Below are 12,949 nucleotides of genomic sequence, written 5' to 3'. Positions count from 1 at the left end.
GCCAACAATAGTCCATCTAGTCAAAGCTATGGTTTTTCCAGTAGTCATGTATGGATGTGAGAGTTGGACCATGAAGAAAGCAGAGTGTCGAAAAACTGATTCTTTTGAACTGTGGTGTTGAAGAAGACTCTTGAGAGTCCATTGGGCTGCAAAGAGATCCAACCAGTCAATCCTAAAGGAAATCATTCCTGACTATTCATTGGAAGGACTGATGTTGAAGCTGAAGCTCCAATAATTTGGCCACCTGATGCAAAGAACTGACTCATTTGAAAAGACCGTGATGCCGGGAAAGATTGAAGGCAGGAGGAGAAGGGGATGACAGAGAATGGGATGGTTGGATGGCATCATTGACTCGACGGACTTGAGTTTGAGCAAGCTCTGGGAGTTGGTGATGAACAGGGAAGCCTGGCGTGCTGCAGTCCATGGGGTCACAAACGGTCGGACATGACTGAGCGACTGAACTGAACTGAACTGAAAAATTAATCATTCCTTATAAGCATAAAGATAGTCATTAGTCATATGCCGGAGATAGAAACTATCCATTTTCATCTAAAATTACACAATGAAAAGTGCAAATGAATGTGTTAGTCGCCTAGTCATTTCTGGCTATTTGTGACCCCATGGACTGTAGCCTGCCAGGCTCCTCTCCATGGAATTCTCCAGGCAAGACTACTGCAGCAGCTTGCCATTTCCTTCTCCAAGGGAATCTTCCCCTCTCAAGAAGGACGTTGCTGGTGGATCATTTATCATCTGAGCCACCAGGGAAGCCCCAAAAGTAAACAGTAAATACCACTATTCTCAATTTCAAAAGCTTTTGTAGATTTTTAAATGGCTCCTTCAGAATTTCTCTTTTTCCTTTAAACTTCTACCCACTTCTTCATCTTCTCCTAATTGGTATCTGTTTGCCTTAAACATTAGCTTTCAAAAGACATGTTTCCATCTTTTTCCTATTTAACTTTGATATCATTCTGTCTCTGTATTTTCCCGTTCCTGGCAAGATGGAGTAAGCACAATCCACTCTTCCTCTCCCACTAAATGCAGCTGTAAAACCTGGACAGAATGTGTGAAACAGCTACTTGAGTACCCTAAGAAGTAAATAGTAATGGGAAGATTGGCAAAGAAAATTTGAAGTACCACCAAGCCAAAAATTACCATGTGGCAATTTATTCATTCTTTTTTCCTCTGGTATCACCCAGTCTGAGTACAGTGCAGCCTGAAACCCAGAAATTAGAGTCAGCATGAACAGAGAGCTCCAGAAGAAGCCCTTAAATCTGCCTCAAGGAGTGAAAAGAGAAGTCTAACACTGAAGGAGAGTGTGTAATTTTTCCTCATTTTTTTTCTGGGTTTTTTCATCCCCCAGACTCCAAGCAATGCCATGGTCATGGTAGCAGCAGCATCTTTGGGAGCCCACTGAGTGGGCAGAATGTTGGGGGTCCTTCTCTGATGGGTAGAGCTGTAATTCCAAGAAGGTGGGGTGACTTCCCTTGATTTTCACTCTCTCTCTGCCCTCTCAGCAGTGGCCCTGGATGCGGATATAGGCATGAATATGTGCAGCAGGGCAGGATTAATGAAAAGCTTCCGTTTTCTAGCTAAGGGAGCAAAAGGGGGACACCCAGGAAACAAAGATCCATAGATGGCAGAGGAAGGAGACCAAAATGTGACCCCATAAAGTTACTCCTGAACTCATAACTGTCACCCCTGTCTGTCTATGCCTGGATGTGATCTTAATCAGCATTTAAAGAATTTAAGAAGGGAACAGACAGGCAGGCCACTGCCTAAGTGGCAGGCTGACCCCTGCGGGGCGCACATGTAATAGAGCTCATTGGAACTGCAAAGTCTAAAATCTGAGCTGACTCTGGAACTACAGCCCACAAAAGGCAGATTGGAAACCAGGAAATTCTCAATCCACTAGGAAAAGAACCTCAACATACAGCGACGTGAAGAAGACACAGGGTTATGAGCTGCACTGTGTGCCCCCCAAACTCATGCACTGAAGCCCCAACCACCAGTACCTCCAGATGTGACTATATTTGGAGATATATAGCCCGCCAGGCTCCTCTGTCCCTGGGATTTCCCAGGAAAGAATACTGGAGTGGGTTGCCATGCCCTTCTTCAGGGGTTCTTGCCAACCCAGGGATAGAACCCAGGTCTCCCACATTGCAGGTAGATTTTTTACCGTCTGAGCTACCTGGGAAGCCCTGTTTGGAGATAGAGTCTTCAAAAAGGAGATTAAGTTAAAATAAGGCCATTGGGGTTGACTCTAATTCAATCTACTTGGTGTCCTTATAAAGAAGAGAATATTCAGACACATAGAGAGACACAAGGGATGCCTATGTACAGAGAAAGATCACGTGAGACACAATAAGAAAGCAGCTGTCTGCAAGCCAAGGAGACACCAAACCTGTTAGTTAGTGCCTTAACCTTGGACTTTCAGCATCCAGAACTGTAAGAAAATTAATTTCTGTTGTTTAAACCACCCAGTCTATGCTATTTTGTTAGGGTAAACTAAGCAAAGTAACACATGCTGATATTATAATTTTCTGGCAAAGACTGTAAAAAAAGAAACAACTATTTTAAGAATGTCACAACAAGCAATATCAAATATTCTAGAAATTACTGGAAAAATAGGAAATCTCAGCAAAGGAATAAAAAGGAATGGAATAGAAATTTTAGAAATATAAAGTACAATAAACAAGTATATATATACTCACTAGATGGACACTGAGATGACAGAGAAAATAAGTCAGTGAACCTAAAAATAGGTCAACAGAACTCATCCAGTCTAAACAACAAAGAGAAAAGTGATTGAACTAAAGTTAACAGAGTCACAGGGACCTGGGAGGCAAAAGTAAAAAAAATAAAATAAAATAATCCTAAAATTAAGGTCACTTGAGTCCCAAAAATAGAGGAGAAGGAGAATGGTGCTAAAAAAAATTGGAGGAAATAATGGTTTAAAAATCCCCAAGTTTAACAAAAGACTTAAACCTACAGATTCAAGAAACTAAGCAAAAGTCTTACAGGAGAAACTCAAAGAAACCCACACAGGCACATCATAATCAAACTTTTGAAAACAAACAAACAAAAAATCTTTAATGCAGCCAGAGAGAAATAATGCCTAATATCTTACCTACAGGAGAACAATTCAAATGACAGATTTCTCATCAGAAACCATAGAACATAGAAGAACAGGAGTTCTTAGAAATGATACAAAAAGCATGACTCATTAAAAAATTATAAGCTGAATTTCATTAAAATTGAAAACTTTTGCTCTGCAAAAGACATTATTCAGTAATTGAAGAGACAAGCTACAAACTAGAAGAAAGTATTTTCAAATTAGATATCTGACAAGAGGTATGTAGATATAGATATAACGAACTCTCTAAAAACTCAACAATAAATAAATAAAAACAATTTAAAAAACTGAACAAAAGAGCAGATACTTCCTTAAAGATACCTGTGTGGCAAATATGCATATGAAAAGATGTTCAACATAGCCAATAGAGAAATGCAAATTTAAGGTATAAAATGCCACTCCAAACCTATTAGAATGGCTAAAATAATTTAAAAAAAATACTGATAATACTAAGTGCTCATGAGTATGTGGAGAAACTGAAACTCTTGCATATTGCTGGAAGGACAGAAAAAGGTACATACACTCTGGAAAACAGTTTGGCAGTTTCTCATAAAGTTAAGCATATATGTATCATCTGACTCAGTTATTCCACTCCTGGGTATTTCCCCTTGAGAAATAATAACTTGTGTTTACAGAAAAATCTATACGTGAATACTAATTCTCAATTGCCCAAAACTGGAAACAACCCAAATGCCCTTCAACTGGCAATTGGATAAACAAACTATAGCATATTGACACAATGAAATACTACATAAAATTAAAAAGAAGCAAACTATTGATACAGGCAACAACATGGATAGATCTCAAGAAAAAAAAAACCCAAAGATTCCATTTATACAACAATCTCGAAGTGACAAAATTAGAGTGATGAAGAATAAAATAGATCAGCGGTTATCAGGGATAGGGAGGGTGGTGTGGTTTTAAAGGGATATCACAAAGCAGTTTTGGGGGCACTGTAACCATTCTGTATCTTGATTGTGGAAGTGGTTACATAAATCATGCATAAATATTCTTTTGGTTTATTTGGTTATTCACTTAGTAACATCACTTTTCCAAAATTTATATTGCAAGTTATCAATTACATTGTTGGAAAAAATAAGCCTTTGATAACTAGCCGAGAAATCTAAATACAGCTTACCTCAGTAGTTTTCAATTCAGTCACTCAGTTGTGTCTGACTCTTTGCAACCCTCATGGACTGCAGCATGCCAGGCCTCCCTGTCCATCACCAACTCATGGAGTTTATTCAAACTCATGTCCATTGAGTCGGTGATGCCATCCAACCATCTCATCCTCTGTTGTCCCCTTCTCTTCCTTCATTCAATCTTCAACCTAGCATCAGGGTCTTTTCCAATGAGTCAGTTCTTTGCATCAGGTGGCTAAAGTATTGGAGTTTCAGCTTCAGCATCAATCCTTCCAATGAATATCCAGGACTGATTTCCTTTAGGATGGACTGGGTGGATCTCCTTGCTGCCCAAGGGACTCTCAAGAGTCTTCTCCAACACCACAGTTCAAAAGCATCAATTCTTCGGTGCTCAGCTTTCTTTATAGTGCAACTCTCACATCTGTACATGACTACTGGAAAAATGTGGTGTAGGTGATGCTATTTCAGAGGTTAGATCATAAAAACTGTATACCCTATGGCCCTCCACCCCTATTGTTCTGACTGGGGGATGACAGCCGCCATACCAATAGGCTTTTCAAGCAGCCCTGTGAAGACGCCCACGTGGAGAGGGAGTGATGCTCCCCATCAGTAGCCAACATCTAGGTAAGAGGCCCATGTGAGACAATCACCTTCAAATTGGATTCTCCTGCCATAGCCAAGCCTTTACATGACTGCGGGTCCAGCCAGCATCATATTGCAACCTCATGAGAAACCCCAAGCCAGAAGAGCCAAGCCAAGCTGTCCCTGCATTCCTAAGAAATGGAAACGGTGAAGGATAATAATTATTGCTGCTCTAAGCCGTGAAGTTACACAGCATTAGATAGCTAATACAAAACCTATACGCATCAGGCTTCACATACATTATCTTATTTAATTCTCACAAAGTAGAACATCTCATTTTACAGATGAGGAACCTGCTGCCACGAATTATTGAAGAATTTATCACACAGTCATGGGAGCTGGTTCACAGCCCAGCTGGGGTTGACACTCAGGACATGTTATAATGTAGGTCATAAGACTTAGTGTCAGGACCTGAGAACGCAATCATGGAAACCGGTGAGTGGTGTGTTGATCAGAAGGTGAGGCTCTTGAACAGAAGGGGAAATATCATCAAATTCAGTTGGAAGAATGGAAGGAGCTAAAGTAGCAACTTCAGTAGAAAGTCTGAAGTTCAGGTCAAACTTCAGGGGAAGCCATGAGAACTTTGGCAAAGAGAAAAGCAAAGTGAGGTGAGGAAAAGGCAGAAATGAGGTGAGAAAAATGGCTGAATCTTTTTAACAGCAAATGAGAGGGTACCCAGGGACACAGTAGGAATCAGTCAAAGTGGAGTACGAGTCTCTATCAAAACGACACTGCTCCTTTTTCTGTTACAGTTGCCCTGGCAATAGGATCCCCACCTTACTGTAATATTTAAATGAGAAAAGTGCATGCAAATGAAGTAACTGGTGAATCTATGGGTGCTGATGCTCACATGGGTCTAGTTACCTTCACCTTATCAGGATAGCTGAGTAAAATGTGGGAGGGGGTTTTGTCCCAGAAAAAGGATGATATATATAGTCTGGAGCTGCCAAGATCTTTCAGATACCATTTATCTGTTTCTTTCCCTCATAACCCTGGATGGAGTCAGCGTTAAGTCATAAAGCTTGCAATTTTCCATCTCTGGTCCATTCTGATTTTAATCGAAAGGAAACCGTTTAAATCAGGACTCCAACCTGACCAGCTGTTTACTCCCTGGACTCAGTGTAAGGGATTAGAATACTGTAGGTCCTCTGCAGTTTTGACAGCTCTGTCAGCTTTGACCATTTCTGAGTTGGGCTGGCCATAAAAAGTATATTTGTTTCCTAAGGCCGCCATGACAAAGCACCACACACTGGGTAACTTACAACAACAGAAACATATTATCTCCTAGTTCTGGAGTCTAGAGTCTGAAATCAAGATGGTGGGAGGGCCACGCTGTCTCTGAAGTCTCGTGTAGGGGGGATCCTTCTTTGACTCTTGCAAGCTTCTGGTGGTTTTCTAGCAACTTTGGGTGGTTCATGACTGCCTGCTGTAGCAATTCAACCCCTGTCTCCATTGTCACATGGCCATCTTCTCTATATGTGTCCGTGTGTCTTCTTATAAGGACGTCTGTCATACTGGAGTAGAGCCCACTTTGGCACCTGCAATCTCACATCAAAAATCAGAGGACTGGGTGATTCCTGTCCCCAGATGGTGACTGATGGGAGCTGCCACAGCTCAGTGACCACAGGGCTCACACAGCACCATGCTCAGGCCTCAGTGGCAAAAGCCTTGGCTCAGAACAATACACCAACAGTCTCTCGGGGTTTGCAGCAGTGACCAGTTTTGCTGTTAAATTGGCATACTCTCCCAGAGATAAAGTAGAAAGCAGGAAAAAAAAAAAGATGTCTAAAGGAAAAAGAAAACCCACTCCGACGTATTATTTTGCTAATAGCCTCAACTTTGCAATAAATAAAGACTGCAAATGGGAAGAAAATGCATAAAATGAAAATAAGCTGAGTGAATCATGGCACACGCCCTGTATAGTATATAAATACTCATGTTAAATTACCTTATATTCCAACTCCATGGTTCTCCTGTGTACACTTAGGGCTGAGTGGTTTCAGGAGGCCTTAGTTACCGACACAAACGCCTGTGACTTTGAGGAGAGCGTTGAGGAGTAACTAAGAATGATTAGCACAAGGCTGAGTAATGTCAAATCCCAGTGTAAGCCCCCCAGAGCTCAAGTACCCTCTCCGCATTTGGCAAGGGAACAGTAATCCATCTCTTGGTCCTTCTCAGTCAACGGAAAGTGAGCTGAGGGAGAAAACGAGGAGAAAATCCTTAATCTTAGCAACAGCAGGATCTGGTATTTTAGATGTGGAGCTTAAAGGAAAAAAAAACTAAATCAAAACAAAAAGCCTTGTTGAAAAGTTCAAATCTAGGTAACCGGCTGCTGAAAGAGTCTTTTGTGTGAGCGGGGAGATGGGCTGTGTGGGCAAGAAGGAAGGAGGGCCAGCTAAGGAGGTGCCCTTCTTTCCTTCCTGGGAGGGGGGGATCCCCTTAGCGCGGCTGCTGCGCTGCTAAGGGCTGGTACGGACTCTCACAGTGCTGACGGGCAGGCCTGCAGCGGGAGGCCAGTGTGCCTGGAGGCTCGGCGGGCTCAGGGGCCAACATTCTTTCCAGTTGCTCGGCTCTGGCCTCCCAGTGACCTTGGGATTAAACTACAGTCAATCCCAAAGGCCTTGATAACATTCGGCTCTCTGTGCAGCCAAGAGCTGCTTCCCACCAAAGGCAACATTCTGAATGTGAGCTGCTGGAATTTTCTTACAAAGACACAAAGAAATGAGTTGGAATCTTATTCTCTTAAGTTATCCCAGCTTGTCACTACCTGGGAAAGGTGTGGTGTGGGTAGTTTGTGTGTGAGTCTATTTATACCATGTTAGGTCATAGCCCATGAGCAAAAACGGACCCTATATAAACTAGTTTATATATAAGAACAGTTTGACTTTAAAGTGTTAAATCTGAAGGGAGAGTTAGGGAATTTGGGATGGACATGTACATACATACCACTACATAGCACAGGGAACACTGATCAATGCTATGTGGCAAGCTGGATGGGAGGGGAGTTTGGGGGAGAATAGATACATGTGTATGCATGGTTGAGTCACTTTTCTGTCCACTATCTGAAACTAGCACAATGTTGTTAATCAGCTATATTCCAATATAAAATAAAAGGTTCTTTTTTTTTTTTTTAATGTGTTAAATCTGGTTTTTTCCTGTGCCTCAGGGATATAAATTCATTATGCCGGCCCTGGCTTCAAATAAGGGGCTATAGTTCAAGGAGTTAAAACTTTTAAAGTATAGTTCTGTGTGTTTACTCCAATTAATTCAGTAAGCACTTCCTGAACACATATTATGGAGCAGATGTTACACTTACAGCTAGGAAAGCCAACACAGCCAGGGTAGAGAAGAACAGAGACTCTGCAGTCAGACTGGATTCAAATTCTGGCTCTACCATTTAGAACTTTGAGAACTATATGTTAAAAAGTTGAAACTTTTGGTGCCTCAGTTTCTTCATCTGTAAAGTGGGGCTAACAATGCCTCATAAGGCAGCTATGAGGATTTATTAAGGTGCAAGTTCAGTTCACTTGAGTGGCTCAGTCGTGTCCGACTCTTTGTGACCTCATGAATCACAGCATGCCAGGCTTCCCTGTCCATCAACAACTTCCGTACTTTACCCAAACTCATGTCCATCGAGTTGGTGATGCCATCCAGCCATCTCATCCTCTGTCATCCCCTTCTCCTCCTGCCCCTAATCCTCCCCAGTATCAGGGTCTTTTCCAATGAGTCAACTCTTTGCATGAGGTGGCCAAAGTATTGGAGTTTCAGTTTCAACATCAGTCCTTCCAATGAACACCCAGGACTGATCTCCTTTAGGATGGACTGGTTGGATCTCCTTGCAGTACAAGGGACTCTCAAGTCTTCTCCAACACCACAGTTCAAAAGCGTCAATTCTTTGGTGCTCAGCTTTCTTCACCATGCAACTCTCACATCCATACACGACTACTGGAAAAACCATAGCCTTGACTAAACGGACCTTTGTTGGAAAAGTAATGTCTCTGCTTTTTAATATGCTGGCTAGGTTGGTCATAACGTTCCTTCCAAGGACTAAGCGTCTTTTAATTTGATGCCTGCAATCACCATCTGCAGTGATGTTGTAACCCCCCAAAATAAAGTCTGATGCTGTTTCCACTGTTTCCTCATCTGTTTCCCCATCTGTTTCCCATTAAGTGATGGGACCAGATGCCATGATCTTAGTTTTCTGAATGTTGAGCTTTAAGCCAACTTTTTCACTCTCCTCTTTCACTTTCATCAAGAGGCTCTTTAGTTCCTCTTCAGTTTCTGCCATAAGGGTGGTGTCATCTGCATATCTGAGGTTATTGATATTTCTCCCGGCAATCTTGATTCCAGCTTGTGCTTTTTCCAGCCCAGCATTTCTCATGATGTACTCTGCATGTAAGTTAAATAAGTAGGGTGACAATATACAGCCTTGACGTACTCCTTTTCCTATTTGGAACCAGTCTGTTGTTCCATATCCAGTTCTAACTATTGCTTCCTGACCTGTATACAGGTTTCTCAAGAGACAGGTCAGGTGGTCTGGTATTCCCATCTCTTTCAGAATTTTCCACAGTTTATTGTGATCCACACAGTCAAAGGCTTTGGCGTAGTCAATAAAGCAGAAATAGATGTTTTTCTGGAACTCTCTTGCTTTTTTGATGATCCAGCAGATGTTGGCAATTTGGTCTCTGGTTCCTCTACCTTTTGTAAAACCAGCTTGAACATCTGGAAGTTCATGGTTCACGTATTGCTGAAGCCTGGCTTGGAGAATGTTGAGCATTACTTTACTAGCATATGAGACGAGTGCAATTGTGCGGTAGTTTGAGCATTCTTTGGCATTGCCTTTCTTTGGGATTGGAATGAAAACTGACCTTTCCCAGTCCTGTGGCCACTGCTGAGTTTTCCAAATTTCCTGGCATATTGAGCACAGCACTTTCATAGCATCATCTTTTAGGATTTGAAATAGCTCAACTGGAATTCCATCACCTCCACTAGCTTTGTTCGTAGTGATACTTCCTAAGGCCCACTTGATTTCACATTCCAGGATGTCTGGCTCTAGGTGAGTGATCACACCATCGTGATTATCTGGGTTGTGAAGATCTTTTTTGCACAGTTCTTCTGTGTATTCTTGCCACCTCTTCTTAATATCTTCTGCTTCTGTTAGGTCCATGCTATTTCTGTCCTTTATCGAGCCTATCTTTGCATGAAATGTTCCCTTGGTATCTCTAATTTTCTTGAAGGGATCTCTAATCTTTCCCATTCTGTTGTTTTCCTTTATTTCTTTGCATTGATCGCTCAGGAAGGCTTTCTTATCTCTCCTTGCTATTCTTTGGAACTCTGCATTCAAATGGGAATACTTTCCTTTTCTCCTTTGCTTTTTGCTTCTCTTCTTTTCAGAGTTATTTGTAAGGCCTCCTCAGACAGCCATTTTGCTTTTTTGCATTTCTTTTCCATGGGGATGGTCTTGATCTCTGTCTCCTGTACAATGTCACGAACCTCCATCCATAGTTCATCAGGAACTCTGTCCATCAGATCTAGTTCCTTAAATCTATTTCTCACTTTCAGTGTATAATCATAAGGGATTTGATCAGAGGGCAGACACACTGAAACTAGAATTACAGAAAACTAGCTAATCTGATCACACGGACCACAGCCTTGTCTATCTCAATGAAACTAAGCCATGCCGTGTGGGGCCACCCACGACGGATGGGTCATGGTGGAGAGGTCTGACAGAATGTGGTCCACTGGAGAAGGACATGGCAAACCACCTCAGTATTCTTGCCTTGAGAACCCCATGAACAGTATGAAAAGGCAAAAAGATAGGACACTGAAAGATGAACTCCCCAGGTCAGTAGGTGCCCAATATACTAATGGAGATCAGTGGAGAAATAACTCCAGAAAGAATGATGGGATGGAGCCAAAGCAAAAACGATACCCAACTGTGGATGTGACTGGTGATAGACGCAAAGTCCGATGCTGTAAAGAGCAATATTGCATAGGAACCTGGAATGTCAGGTCCATGAATCAAGGCAAATTGGAAGTGGTCAAATAGGAGATGGCAAGAGTGAACGTCGACATTCTAGGAATCAGTGAACTAAGATGGACTGGAATGGGTGAATTTAAATCAGATGACCATTATATCTACTACTGTGGGCAAGAATCCCTTAGAAGAAATGGAGTAGCCATCATGGTCAACAAAAGAGTCCAAAATGCAGTACTTGGATGCAATCTCAAAAACGATAGAATGACCTCTGTTTGTTTCCAAGGCAAACCATTCAATATCACGGTAATCAAAGTCTATGCCCCAACCAGTAACGCCGAAGAAGTTGAAGTTGAACGGTTCTATGAAGACCTACAAGACCTTCTAGAACTAACACCCAAAAAAGATGTCCTTCTCATTATAGGGGAGTGGAATGCAAAAGTAGGAAGTCAAGAAACACCTGGCGTAACAGGCAAGTTTGGCCTTGGAGTACAGAATGAAGCAGGGCAAAGGCTAATAGAGTTTTGCCACGAGAACGCACTGGTAATAGCAAACACCCTATTCCAACAACACAAGAGAAGACTCTACACGTGGTAATCACCAGATGGTCAACACCGAAATCAGATTGATTATATTCTTTGCAGCCAAAGATGGAGAAGCTCTATACAGTCAGCAAAAACAAGACCGGGAACAGACTGTGGCTCGGATCATGAACTGCTTATTGCCAAATTCAGACTTAAATTGAAGAAAGTAGGGAAAACCACTAGACCATTCAGGTATGACCTACATCAAATCCCTTATGAGTATACAGTAGAAGTGACAAATAGATTTAAGGGACTAGATCTGATAGACAGAGTGCCTGATGAACAATGGACAGAGGTTCGTAACATTGTACAGGAGACAGGGATCAAAAAAATCCCCATGGAAAAGAAATGCAAAAAAGCAAAATGGCTGTCTGAGGAGGCCTTACAGATAGCTGGGAAGAGAAGAGAAGTGAAAAGCAAAGGAGAAAAGGAAAGATATTCCCATCTCAATGCAGAGTTCCAAAGAATAGCAAGGAGAGATAAGAAAGCCTTCCTCAGCGATCAATGCAAAGAAATAGAGGAGAACAACAGAATGGGAAAGACTAGAGATCTCTTCAAGAAAACTAGAGATACAAAGGAACATTTCATGCAAAGATGGGCTCGATAAAGGACAGAAATGTTATGGACCTAACAGAAGCAGAAGATATTAAGAAGAGGTGGCAAGAATACACAGAAGAACTGTACAAAAAAGATCTTCATGACCCAGATAATCACGATGGTGTGATCGCTCACCTAGAGCCAGACATTCTGGAATGTGAAGTCAAGTGGGCCTTAGAAAGCATCACTACGAACAAAGCTAGTGGAGGTGATGGAATTCCAGTTGAGCTATTTCAAATCCTCAAAGGTGATGCTGTGAAAGTGCTGCACTCGATATGCCAGCAAATATGGAAAACTCAGCAGTGGCCACAGGACTGGACAGGTCAGTTTTCGTTCCAATCCCTAAGAAAGGCAATGCCAAAGAATGCTCAAACTACCGCACAACTGCACTCATCTCACATGCTAGTAAAGTAATGCTCAACATTCTCCAAGCCAGGCTTCAGCAATACGTGAACCGTGAACTTCCAGATGTTCAAGCTGGTATTAGAAAAGGCAGAGGAACCAGAGATCAAATTGCCAATATCCGCTGGATCATCAAAAAAGCAAGAGAGTTCCAGAAAAACATCTATTTCTGCTTTATTGACTACGCCAAAGCTTTTGACTGTGTGGATCACAATAAACTGTGGAAAATTCTGAAAGAGATGGGAATACCAGACCATCTGACCTGTCTCTTGAGAAACCTGTATGCAGGTCAGGAAGCAACAGTTAGAACGGGACATGGAACAAGAGACTGGTTCCAAATAGGAAAAGGAGTACGTCAAGGCTGTATATTGTCACCCTGCTTATTTAACTTATATGCAGAGTACATCATGAGAAATGCTGGGCTGGAAGAAGCACAAGCTGGAATCAAGATTGCCGGGAGAAATATCAATAA

The 12,949-nt window shown here is 41.9% G+C and overlaps 1 protein-coding gene and 1 long non-coding RNA gene across 3 annotated transcripts in view; both read right to left on the bottom strand.

The window, feature by feature from the left end:
• The window catches only part of LOC145511219 (uncharacterized), a 321,565-nt gene that overhangs the window by 282,518 nt on the left and 26,098 nt on the right, over nucleotides 1-12,949 (bottom strand). The gene's annotated exons all lie outside the window — the stretch shown is intronic.
• On the bottom strand, nucleotides 3,063-6,317 carry LOC145511228 (uncharacterized). The gene is made up of 2 exons (XR_014057682.1): nucleotides 4,926-6,317; nucleotides 3,063-4,709 (listed from the first exon to the last, which is right to left on the bottom strand). It is a non-coding gene; the product is annotated as an uncharacterized LOC145511228 (long non-coding RNA).

The sequence above is a fragment of the Giraffa tippelskirchi genome, chromosome 6 (assembly GCF_054371585.1).
Source record: "Giraffa tippelskirchi isolate mGirTip1 chromosome 6, T2T-mGirTip1v1.2.pri, whole genome shotgun sequence".
NCBI classification, from domain to species: domain Eukaryota; kingdom Metazoa; phylum Chordata; class Mammalia; order Artiodactyla; family Giraffidae; genus Giraffa; species Giraffa tippelskirchi.
Note: the sequence above shows the minus strand (reverse complement) of the source record. Positions and strands in the feature narration are given on the sequence as shown.